Below are 13,426 nucleotides of genomic sequence, written 5' to 3' on the forward strand. Positions count from 1 at the left end.
CAGGGTTGCAGGGCAGCAGAGCTGCAGGTCAGCAGGGCAGCAGGGCTGCAGGGCAGCCAGGGAGGCAGGGCTGCAAGCCTCCTAAGGTGGCAGGAGTGCAGGGAAACTGGGTGGAAGGGCTGCAAGCCTCGCAGGGCAGCAGGACTGCAAGGCAGCAGGTCGGCAGGGCTGCAGGGCAGCAGGGCAGCAGGGCTGCAGGGAGGCAGGGCTGCAGGGCAGCAGGGAGGCAGGTCAGCAGGGCAGCAGGGAGGCAGGTCAGCAGGGCAGCAGGGCTGCAGGGCAGCAGGGAGGCAGGGCTGCAAGCCTCCCAAGGCTCCAGGGCTTCAGAGCAGCAGTGCTATAGGCCTCGCATGGCTGCAGGGCTCAGGGTGCAGAGCCGCAGGGCTGCAGGCCTCACAGGGCGTCAGGGCTACAGGGCAGCATGGAGTCAGGGTCGCAGGCCTCCCAGTGCAGCAGAGCTGTAGGTATCACTGGGCATCAGGGCTGAAGAACAGTAGGACGTCAGGGCGGCATGGAGGCCAATCGGCAGGGTGGCAGGGCTTCAAGCCTCCCAGGGCATCATGACTGCGGGGCAGCAGTTTGGCAGGGATGCAGGGCAGCAGAGCGGCAATGCTTCAGGTCTCCCAGGGAAGCAGGGTGGCAGGGCTGCAGGACAGCAACGCGGCAGGATGGCCAGCCTCACAGGGCATTCGGGTCAGGGCAGCAGGTGGAAGGGTTGCAGGTCTCCCAAGGAGGCAGGACTGCAGGGCTGCAGGGCAGAGGGCATCAGGAAGGCATGGAGGCCAGTCGGCTGGGTGGCACTGCTTCAGGCCTCCCAAGACTCCAGGGCTTCAGGGCAGCAGTGCTACAGGCCTCGCAGGGCTGCAGGGCTCAGGGTGCAGGGCGGCAGGTCTGCAGGCCTCACAGGGCCTCCTGGGTTCAGGGCAAAGGGTGGCAAAGCTGCAAGCCTCCTAGGGCAGCAGGGCTGCAGGCCTCTCAGAGTTTCAGGGCTGCACGGCAAGGGGAGCCAGGGTTGCAAGGCAGCAGAGCAGGGCAGCAGGGCTACAGGGCAGCAGGAAGGCAGGGCTGCAGGGCAGCAGGGCGGCAGGGCGGCAGGGAGGCTAGGCAGCAGGGTGCAGGGCTTCAAGCCTCCCAGGGCATCACGACTGTGGGGCAGCAGGTCAGCAGGGATGCAGGGCAGCAGGGCAGCAGTGCTTCAGGCCTCCCAGGGCTCCAGCGCTTCAGGGCAGCAGTGCTCCAGGCCTCTCAGGGCTGCAGGGCTCAGGGTGCAGGGCCACAGAGCTGCAGGCCTCACAGGGCCGCCCGGCTTCAGGGCAAAGTGCGGCAAAGCTGCAAGCCTCCTAGGGTGGCAGGGCTACAGGCCTCCCAGGGCATCAACGCTGCAGGGAGGCAGGGTTGCAGGGCAGTAGAGCAGGGCAGCAGGGCTGCAGGGCAGAAGGGACACAGGGCTGCAGGCCTCGCAGGGCGTCAGGGTTGCAGATATGGCACTGCGGCAGAGCTACAGGGCAGCAAGGCGGCAGGTCTGCAGACCTCGTAGGGCAGCAGGCCTGTAGGGCAACAGGGCAACAATGCTACAGGCCTTGCAGGGCCGCAGGGCTAAGGTCCTCCAGGGGGGCAGGCCTGCAGGCCTCACAGGCCCGCAGGGCTGCAGGGCAGCAGGGATGCAGGGTGGTAGGCCTCGCAGAACGGCAGGGCTGCAGGCCTCGCAAGGCGGCCAGGAGGCAGGGCAGCTGGGCTGCAAGGCCGCAGGGCAGGAGGGCTGTAGTCCTTCCAGGGTGGCAGGGCTACAGGTATCGCAGGGCGGCAGGGCAGCAGGGCTGCAGAGATGCAGGGTTGAAGGTATCACAGGGCAGCAGGGCTACAGGCCTCCCAGGGCAGCCAAGGAGCAAGGCAGCAGGGCAGCATGGCTGCAGGGCAGCAGGGTGGCAGGGCTGAAGGGCCTTAGGCCTCCAAGTGCGGCAGTACGGCAGGGCAGCAGGGCGGCAGGGCTGCAGTCCTTGTACGGCAGCAGGGCTGTAGGGCAACAGGGTGGCAGGACTGCAGGCCTCCTAGGGCAACGGGGCTGCAGGCCTCCCAGGTCGCTAGGGCTGCATGGCACCAGGCAGGGTAGCAGGGCAGCAGGGCAGCACGTCTACGGGGCAGCAGGGCAGCAGGTCTACAGGCCTCCCAGGGCGGCAGGGTGGCAGGGCTGTCGGCCCCCAGGGCGGCGGTGTCCAGGCCTCACAGGACGGTAAGGCTGCAGGGAAGCAGGGCGGCAGGTCGCCGGGCAGCAGAGGGCAGGGCTGCATGCCTCCCAGTGCTGTGGGGCTACAGGGTTTTAGGCCTCCAAGGGCGGAGGAGCGGCAGGGCAGCAGAGTGGCAGGGCTGCAGTCCTCATAGGGGAGCAGGGCTGTAGGGCAACAGGGCAACAATTTTTCAGGCCTCCCAGAGCAGCAGGGCTACCGCCCTCCAGGGGGGCAGGGCTACAGGCCTCACAGGCCCGCAGGGCTGTAGGGCAGCAGGGCAGCAGGGATGCAGGGCTGCAGGTATCACAGGGCGGCAGGGCTACAGGCCTCCCAGGGCTAGGGAACCTTCATAGCCTGTCTAGGAGCCACCACCATCTGGTTCCTTTCTTTTGTCATGAATCTCAACCTCTACGGAACAGACCTTCCCCCACATATTCTGTGTCATAGTAAATGGATTTTGCTGTATCAGAGCCTCAATGGGCTCTTATCTTTCCCAGATTACATAGATATACTTCTATATCTATAAAACTTTGTTCTTACTAATCTGCCTTTGCTCGTGTGTCTTTTTGTCTCGGCAGTAGAGAAAGAATTAACCTATGTGAGTGGGGTGGGTTGAACCAGACTTTGTGCCAAATTTTCTGTGTCTCAGTGACTGGAATGTGGAAGTAGCCACAGGTTCTGGCTGCACACACGGACCCCTGAAATCTGCATTTTGAGTGTAAGGGATGGGAATCCAGGAGGAAGGAAGGTCCAAAGGAGGGAGAGATGAGGTGACTCGCCCTTGCCTCCACCCTCTGTGCTTCGCTCTCCTCTCCCCCGACTCTGACCTCAATAGAGGTTGAATAACACTTGATGAGTGAAAGGAAACCACCCTATGATTTTAGTTTTCTAAAACTACTTAAATGTTTTCTTGGGTGCCTTCCTAGTTTAGACTTAGGCCAATCTTTCTTACGTGTTCCCACTTCACCCAGAGAAGACAGATTTGAGCCAGTAGTTTTATATTAACTGCTCAGTTAAGAAACTCTGTAGGATATTGGCTTTTTTCCTTCCATGAGGAAAAATGATGTTTGTGCATGTCAGTGACAAAGAAATATCTCCCAAGGACTTGAAAAGGAGTGGTGATTAAAAGTTAAACTATGTATCACTGTGCTTTACCTCTGAAACCAGTAATACATTCTATGTTAATTAATTGAATTTAAATAAACACTTAAAAAACATTTTTTAAAATAGTGTTAAACTATGGGATCAATATATTTTCTAAAATGGAATATAGAAAGATAGTCATCTAAATGTGAAAGAATGACTCACAGGGCTGTACATTTTGACTGTAATATGATTATCCAGTGAAGTTATTTTCATAATATATATGAAGTTAGAAGATGGCACTAAAAAATTAAAAGTTAGTCACCTATAAAAATGTAGAAAAAGTAGTGTACCCAGAGGTAAAATTTGGGAGTGCACATCAAAAGGCTGGCTGGGTAAGAGTTAAATTAGTAAGTGGGTTCAGATTTTCTGTCTTTGGCCATGTCGTTTTGGCTATCATAGCATAAGAGATGAGAAGTGACAATCCTAGAACATATACAGGCTTTGGGAACTGTATTAAAAGTGTAAGATTATTCCATGATTATCTGGCTTATTAAGGACAATCGAGCCAGATCACATCTCAGTAGAATAGATGTTTCTGCTATTAATCATCCTGACATGAGATTAATCCTACAATAGAGAATTAAGACTTGCAGAATTAGGCCTGAAGCTATGACTGAAGACACCATTTGTTCCCTCTGGAGCTAGGAGGGAATTTAGCTTGAACCTCATGACTTTGAAGGTTCTACAGCAGATCTGGTATTGAGTGGCACACTGTCCCTTGACAGACATGGATAGGCTGGGATCCAGGCCAATAACTGGTCCTATAAGAGGCTCTAGGGTCATCTGAAGTTGTGAGATAGTTTGAAATCTCTTCCATTATCCCTAAGCTTCAGTAAAGCCGCATTCAAATGGACTAATCTGGCCTCAGCTGCACTGAGGGAGAACTATAAAAAAGCCCATGCCCCAGATGTGGAGCCAAGCAGTGTAGAGAACAATATCCCCTCCCTAGTGGCCATGATGAGATTATAACCATTGTCACTGGAGAGAGGTAGCCAACCCCAATGGAGTGATTGCACAAGTTTTTCTATTACCTCTGGCTCCGGTGTAGTGGCAGCTGGGTGAAAGGAAGTCAGTAGAATTGTTTCTGGGCACACATAAAGAGGACTGTCATGGAATGCAGGAAGGACCTTAGAGATATGTTCATTTCTGTGATTGGGAAGTAAGGTGGAGGGGTCATAGATTTACAAAAGAGAAGTGAAATTTACTTTGAATCACAGACCACTCTCTTGCTCATGCGATACATACTCTAGCCACACAGAACCTCTTCTAGGTTTATTTCCTGGTCTAGAATGATAATACCTTCCTTTTGACATGGCTTGCTGCTTTATATCTTTCTTGCTCTGACTGGATGCTATCTCCTCATGGAAAATTTCACTGAACTCATAAGCAGATGACCAACTGGACATTATTCTCCATCTTATCATCCAAAAATGGAGGCATAGAATGTTGTAATTTTTAAAATTTTAATTTATCATTACATTCATAACTTGACATTCTATTTTCCTTTTATTTATTTTTTAAAATATTTTATTTATTTATTCATGAGAGACACACAGAGAGCGGCAGAGACACAGGCAGAGGGAGAAGCAGACTCCTCACAGGGAGCCCGATGTGGGACTTGATCCCAGGACCCCAGGATCATACCCTGAGCCAAAGGCAGACACTCAACTTGCTGAGCCACCCAGGTGTCCTGACATTCTATTTTCAAATGTTATTCATGTTTGCTAGTGTAATGTGTCTTTCCCTGGGAACAGAAATTGTAGTCAGCATCCTAAAAATTTCATGATTCCAAGTCTCAGATCTGAAGGATAGATCCTGGGCTTTGGTAAATTCATCCCAATGACATAATATGGCCTCAGATGTAAAAACACCTTTTCTGGTTCATATGTCTCCACACAACTCATCTTGCTTTTATTTCTTATTTTCACCTTCCATAGAAAAGGCCAAATATTAATCACAATTAACATGGGACAACTCTGTAATAAATATAAATTTCATCCATATTAAATATATTGCATATGCAATTAATAGAAATGTGTAGTCAATAGGGTGGCAATCTCTCTTCCATTTGAGAACTATCTTTAAAAAAAGTTTGAGATTGCGGCTCCTGAGTGGCTAAGTCTGTTAAGGCCTGCTTTTGGCTCAGGTCATGATACCAGAGTCCTGGGATTGAGCCTTGCCTTGGGCTCCCTGCTCAGCTGGGAACCTGCTTCTCCCTCTGCCCCTCCCCCTGCTTCTGCTCTCTCTCTCTCTCTCTCTCTTTCTCTCACTCTCTCTCTTTCAAATAAATACAATCTTTTTTTTTAAGTTTGAGATCATAAATCAGATATCACCATTCAATATGAAAGATTGTATACACATAAATGATCACAAAGTACTTTCATACCTCTACCACCTTCTTTATCCTTTGGTTATTATAATAATTATTGAGAGCAGTTTGAATATCTTTGATCAAAGGGAGGATCCCTCCATTATGGAAACTATAAGGGTAATATCTATAAGCCTGCTTTTCAAATTTGTGGTTGTTTTTTATTCTCATTTCTTTATCCATAGAAATTAGAATTGATGCATCGGTAGTCATCAACCACACAGGGTAAAAATAAAAACTAAAAGCTGAGAAAATGCAGCATTCCTCACACTGTAATGAAGGAGTCAGTATTTCCAAACCTTATGATGTTATACATCATAAGAGACACCTAAAGTCAGTTGAAGTCAAACCACTGTCTTTCATCCATAGATAATTAAAATGACCCCATGTTTCAAGACATAAGTCAAGGATTTTCAGGAGTACAGTAATCTTTAATGGCTAACCTTCAGGAAATTTTCTTTGCAACCTGGGAAAGGTACTGAAAAGAAGCTTATGGACCAAGAAGAGAATTTAATGGGCTCTTAACCCCTTTCAATTGAGGTACAAGATGTGAGATTAGGAAATGGAGCAACTATGTAAGTCTTTCCATTCTATTTTTCACTCGACTCAGAAAGAGTCCAGCTAGCAAAGCACAGTCACTTGAAATTGTACGTGCATCCTCATTCCTTTAAGTACTGAACTTTCACATTTATGAGAGTCATATAGGTATCTCTAGAAACTAAAATCTCATCTTCCTACCTGTAAACTAGTGTATTACAATAATATCAAAGAGAGTGATTTTTAATGTTATAACAGTATCAGAGTACTATATCGAAATAAATGAACATTTCTGCTGTGCTGAGAGAGTACTATAAAATTAAAATGCCAACTTTAAATCGTAAAAGGGTTAATTTCCTGACCCTGACTATGTTTAATTGTTACTAATGTGTGGTATACTAATTAAACATGCCTCCTCAATAATTATATGAAGAAGCTGCAAAGCTTTTAAGACTCATGCTAATCCAGCACCCTCTGGTTGCTCGTTTCTAATTTGTTCATTTTAACATACCAATTATGCGAATTAGAGCAAATAAACATGTGAAAAATTTCTCTTCTGAGACTCTGACCTCAAAATGTTTTGAATCAGATGGAACAATCCCTGTTCTAGCTTAATTATTCTGTTTCTAGAATAGATTAAAGGATTAAAAGGCTGATTTATTTAATTATGAATAAGCAGATATAGCTTGACATTTTGAAATGTTTATTGTGAATTCTCGAGCATGAAATATTGTCCTGCTTCATACAAAGAGGACTAAATGGAAGTAAAGGCACAATGAATTATGATACGAATTTTTAATGAAAACTTGATAAAGAAAATAGAGTAAAATTGTTTCGTATGTACTGTCTATGGCAAGCATTGGGGACCCCCATAAATATCATAGTACAGATGAGGGGAGCATACTGTATCATATTGTATCTTTTTAGGCTAAAGAATTTGTAACACATAATCCTTTTATTTTCTGTCGTTTGATAATATCTGTGAGTATATAGCTCTCTGCTTAGATCTAACCCCCTCCTTTTTTTTCAGGGTTACATTTCCCACTGGGGATGGATTTCTTTTAATGTTTATAAAGTAGAATATATCCAGAATTGCTAGATCTCCTCCTTTTCCAGGTCACCTAACAGATAACGATCATCATTTCCACTTAGTGGATGTAATGGTGCACCCTCTAAACAAAAAGGGTGGCATGTTTTTTTCTCCTCTGGACTGATGCACAGTGGAAAATGAAAGATTCCCAGGTTGTAACACTTCCCTTCACTCAATAACTGAGTCAATATTTACAGGAAGCCAATTCAATACCTTTTATTGTGTTTTTTCCCCTTTCTGATTATAAAAATATAGTATAAACAACGGCAGGGTTGGAAACTCCAAAAAGTAATAGTCACATAACTCCACCATCTTAAGGATCCACAATACATATTTTGATATTGCTTTTACTTTCTTTAGCTTCTTTTTGTTATTTTTAAGATGTTTGAGATCATAATATACGTAGTTTTGCACCTAGCCAGTTTGCTTCCTCAATACTATAACAGCGCTCTCTGATGCAATGAATAACAGATGAATAACATAAATAACATGATTTTAGGGCACTAAATATGACTACGTGTAAATTTTTGTGAGTTCCTTTAATGTGCAGTGAGATGGTTTCCTTTCTTGTAGTGATATCTAACATTGGTATGGACATTGCTATAGATTAATTTTTGCTAGCAAACAATATATTCTGATATTTTTGAGTGGGGAATATCTTTATATATTTAGTATAGCTATTGTCTCTATGGTAAATTTTCAGTAGCTGTCCCTGGGATCATTTTCCTGAAAGCAGACATATATTATTGAATAAAAAGTATCATCAGAATTCTGTAGGTATCAGTGTGGTTGGCCTACATGAAATATTAGTGACAGTCCTCATGGTTTTCTTCTTGTGGCAGGGGTTCTTTCAGAACATGCTGGTAGGGGTTCCTAAATTTCTCTCCTCAATCATAAATGCTTATTTATGTCTTTGTTCTTGTAAATCACCCAGATTGAATTTCAAAACATATACTGAGCACTCAGAATATATCTTTTCCTCTTCTTCACCTGTATCTTCTAGTAATATATATTATGTTCCATAACATTAAAAAAATAAATTCCTCTTGAAGGATTGTTATAGTGAAGCATGCATATCTACAGTGATAACTAATTTAATAATAGTAATAGTTGAAGTAAGCTGAAGAGTGGCCCTCAAATATATCTGTATCCTGTCCTAATCCTGGGAACCTGGGAATGCCACTCGATTTGACAAAAGAAACTGCAGATCTGATTGGACTAAAAATCCTCAGATAGGAAGGTTATCCTGAATTATCCTTAAGACTAGATAATCTAGAATGTTGTAATTGTCCTTACATTATCCTTATAGGAAAGTCGGAGTATGAGAAGAAGGTGATGTGGGGATGGAGTCAGAGACTGAGTGGTATTCTTTTTATTATTATTATTTATTCATGAGAGACACAGAAAGAAAGAGAGAGAGAGAGGCAGAGACACAGGCAGAGGGAGGAGCAGGCTCCATTCAGGGAGCCTGATGTGGAACTCGATCCCACAACTCCAGGATCACACCTTGAGCTGAAGGCAGGCGCTAAACCTCTGAGCTCCCAGGGATCCTTGAGTGGTATTCTTTATAAATGGAAGACTATAAATGGCCATAAGCCAAGGAATATATTTGGTAGTGGAACCCTACCAACACCTTGGTTTTACCCAATGAAACCAATTCTGGACTTTTGACCACCACTATGAGAGAATATATTGGTGTTATTTTAAGTCACCAAGTTTGTGGCAATTTGAGGAGCAATAGGAAAGTAATACAGTAGTTATCTATGTTCATGGTAGAAAATCTGGTAAAGAAGTAAAGAAAGGAATAGAAATAAACCCTAAATAAATCATAGTTAACATGGTGGTGTATTTTCTTCTATATGTATCCCCATAAATATATAGATCCAGTTCTATACACAAACACAAAATACAAATGTGCACACAGAATCTTATATTCTAGGGCCACCCTGGTTGGCTGAGTCAATAGAGCTTGTGACTCTTGATCTCAGACTTGTAAGCTTCAGTGTCACATTGGGTGTAAAGATTACATAAAAATAAAATCTTTAGAAGAAAAAAGAAACATGTATTTTGCTGATTATCTTGTACTTTCCTCATATAATAAAGTAATTTTATGATTTCCAAAAATTATTTTATTACTTAATATTATATCTGTTTATATAGCAGAATTAATTTAACCAATTCCTTATTTTAGGCCAAAAGCTGTTTTTAAAAAATTTCTATATTAAACATATATCTATATTTACATATCATATATTATTTTTATCTCCATATTAAATATTGAAATAAACACCATCAGAAATCTTGTCCGCATCTGATTATTTGCTGAGGTTAATTGCTAGAAGTATAGCTACTAGTTCAAAGGTTATTTATATTTTTAATATATGTGATACAAATTTTTCCTTCAAAAATGTTTTTTTCGATTTACATGTTGTCAAGCAGTGTATTAGACTATCTATATTTGCCAACCATTCTACTTGTTTCTCATTTCAATATGTCACTTTGAAAGGAAAAGTGGTTTATTACTACTGTTATTTTTAAAGCATTTTTTGCTAGAGAGGTTGAACATTTCTTTCATCATTATTGGTAGTCTGTACTTTTTATTTATTTTATTTATTTTTTTTAAGATTTTATTTATTTATTCATGAGAGACACACACACACACACACACAGAGAGGCAGAGACACAAGCAGAGGGAGAAGCAGGCTCCATGCAGGGAGCCCGATGTGGAAATTGATCCCGGGTCTCCAGGATCAGGCCGTTGGCTGAAGGCGGCGCTAAACCGCTGAGCCACCCGGGCTGCCCTAGTCTGTACTTTTTAAATGTAAATTTCCATTCATAAGCTATGCCTGTTTTACCATTGAGGTATTTTTTATTGTTTTGTAAAAGTGTTTTGATCATTGCAATAATAATAATTTTATGCAGTATTTGTTGTATGATTATTTACAATATACTCCCCTTTTATTTATTTGCCATGATTTTGAATGTATGCTCCTCGGTTTTATACCTTAAAACCCTAATGTAAGGAAGATGTTCACTTTTTTTGTATTTCAGATTATAACTTTTCTGTAAAAGTTAGAATCATTTCAATGATTTCTTAAAATTATTGAAAAATGTGAGAAATTGATCATTTTTTTCATTTATTTGATTCTCTTATTTCTCAAGAAACATGGTGACATCTTCCTCTTCCTTTCCTTCCCTTCTTCAACATACAATTTTAAAGATATTGATGGGCTCAAGAAAGGCAGGCATCCGCTATGACATGGAGAGTATGAAGTGGAAGCTCCAGGGACCCAAGCAGAATACCCGAATCCAAGAAGAATGCGAAGGACAAATGCATAAAAGGACATTCCAGAGCAGGGTGGCAGAGCCTAAGGTGGGTAAGGAGGCTACCTATGAAAGGGCAACCCGCTATAGTCAGGCAGAGTGCCATTGGGATAAGGAGGAGGAAAGTAATTGTGTATGTTAGCTGTCTACCATGGGATGTTGAAACCCAGGCTGGGTAAAGAAAGATTTTGAGGGAGGGATATGCCTGTGGGGCATCAGAGTACAGGTGAGGTAAGGAGGGTAATGGTAATGGTCAGATATAGAGTATTAGAACCCTGGTTGGGTGAAGAGGGATCTGCAGGGGTGGGGGTGGCAGCAGCAATGGGTGATTTGTTGATACAGGGAGACTATCACATCAGTAAATTAAGGGTGATGGGAGTCAGTTATATCATTATTGGAGAAGAGAGCTACAAATATAGAATGGGAGAAACTAGTATAAATTCTGCAGTGGTGGATTGCTTGGAGGTGTCAGTATGTGCTCATTGTTTGCAGATAGAATAGATGATAGATAGATAGATATCTATTTGTAACTTCTTAAATAAAATAGATAGATGATAGACAGATAGATGATAGATGATAGATAGATAGATAGATAGATAGATAGATAGATGATAGTGATGTGTGTGAATATACATCTAAAAATCTCTACAGTCCTTTCCACAAAGAGAAAGAAACTGAGAACAGCAATAACCTAATGGTAAGGAAGGCACTTAGGGAACCTGGACCTGCCAGAGATGCATAACTTGAACATAATATGAGGAAACACCAGACACTCCCAAATTAAGGGATATTCTACAAAATAAGTGTTCTATAATTTTCAGAAGTGTCAAGATATAAAATACAAAGAAAGAATGAAGTGATATTCTAGGTTGAAGATGAATAAAGAGACGTATGGTAAGTAAATGCAACATATAATACTGAATTGGAGTCTTCTGCCAATTGAAAAAATTTGGGGTTCAAAGGTCAGATCATATTAATATATTAATATTAATTTTCTGACTTAGTTTATTTTCAAGACATACAGTCATATAATCAGAAAAGAACAATTTTATATTTTCCTTTTAAAATTTTTCATGTCCTAGACTACTAGCTAGAGCTTTTACAAACTTTTTTCTTTAGTCATGAAAATTAAAGGCATTTTTATATTACTTATGACTTTAATGAGACTATCTCTGATGTTTCCAGCTGTGAAAATAATACTGGGTGTTGATGTCATACTAAGAATGTATCTTCCTATATCTAGGGTAATATTTTTCTAATATTTATATCAGACCAATTGTTTTCTGTATCTGTTGAGATTAATATATAATTTCTCACTTTGACCTATATGATGTGATTAGGCATATTAGCATATTTACTTACTTACATTAAAAAAATAATAAATCTTAACTTGGCTGAAAGTTACTAATAGTTGAATATACTGTTAAATTATATTTACCAATATTTTCTTAGAATTTTCCACCTGTATGCAAAAAAAAAAAAAAAACTGTGTGTTTTATTATGCTTTTTACCCAATATTTTAGTTTGAGACAATACTAAAAAAATAAGATTTACAAAATTGCATAGTTTTCTATGTACTAAAACAACAACTGAGGGTAGCCCAGGTGGCTCAGCTGTTTAGTGCTGCCTTTGGCCTAGGGTGTGATCCTGGAGACTCAGGATGGAGTCCCATGCTGGGCTCCCTGCATGGAGCCTGCTTTCTCCCTCTGCCTGTGTCTGTGCCTCTCTCTCTATCTCTGTCTCTGTCTCTCATGAATAAATAAATAAAATCTTTAAAAAACAACAACTGATATATCTTTCAGTTATAGTCTTATCTGCCAAATTATTATAGTTTCATATTTAATAATAATTTTTGAATGCTTTAGATTAAGGGCCAGCAAACTTTTTCTGTAAAGACCATATAGTAAAAGGCTGTATGGCTTTGCAGGCCAAACGGCCTCTGTCACAACTACTCAGCTCTGCTCTTGGAGCACAAAAGGAGCCATAGACAATTCATAAATGAATGAGCATGGCTATGTTCCAGTAACACCTTATTTACCATAACAGATGTTGGGCTGAAATTCGCCCTCAGACTAGAGTTTGCCAACCCCTGCTTTATTTTAGATATTCTTTTTGCAACTTCTTAAATAAAATTAAAAATTTTAAATTTTTACTTTTTTTCTTTAATTTTTAAATCATATGGAGAAATTTATTTTCCTCTGAGTGTAATTTTGGAAATCTCTCATAAATTTTGATATGTAAAGTTCTTACTGCTGACATTTTACTGTATATTATATAATTTACATCTATATTTTCTCTTGGTCTAAGAATTATTTAGAAAAATTATCAGTTTAACTTTTAAATGTTAGAAAATAAAAAACATTTTGAAAATAGGGACACACATAAGAAGAATAAACAGGATTTAGTGGCATTTTAGGACTGACAGTGGCACATCCTGTTCAATGCACATGTGACAGGCTCAGGGATTTAACTCATTGCCAGAGCTAGAGCTATTTGGATACATAGTGGCCAAAAAGAATTACACTGTAAATGTTATTAATTACCTATAAAAGTACTGAATGAGGTCAATGAGATGATCACAGAGAACGGTTTTCTATTAAGAAATTATCTCTAGGACACCTGGGTGGCTCAGGGGTTATGCACCTGCCTTCAGCTCAGGGCATGATCCTGGGGACCCGGGATTAAGTCCCACATTGGGCTCCCTGTGTAGAGCCTGTTTCTCCCTCTGCCTGTGTC

The sequence above is a fragment of the Canis lupus genome, chromosome 1, assembly GCF_003254725.2.
Source record: "Canis lupus dingo isolate Sandy chromosome 1, ASM325472v2, whole genome shotgun sequence".
NCBI classification, from domain to species: domain Eukaryota; kingdom Metazoa; phylum Chordata; class Mammalia; order Carnivora; family Canidae; genus Canis; species Canis lupus.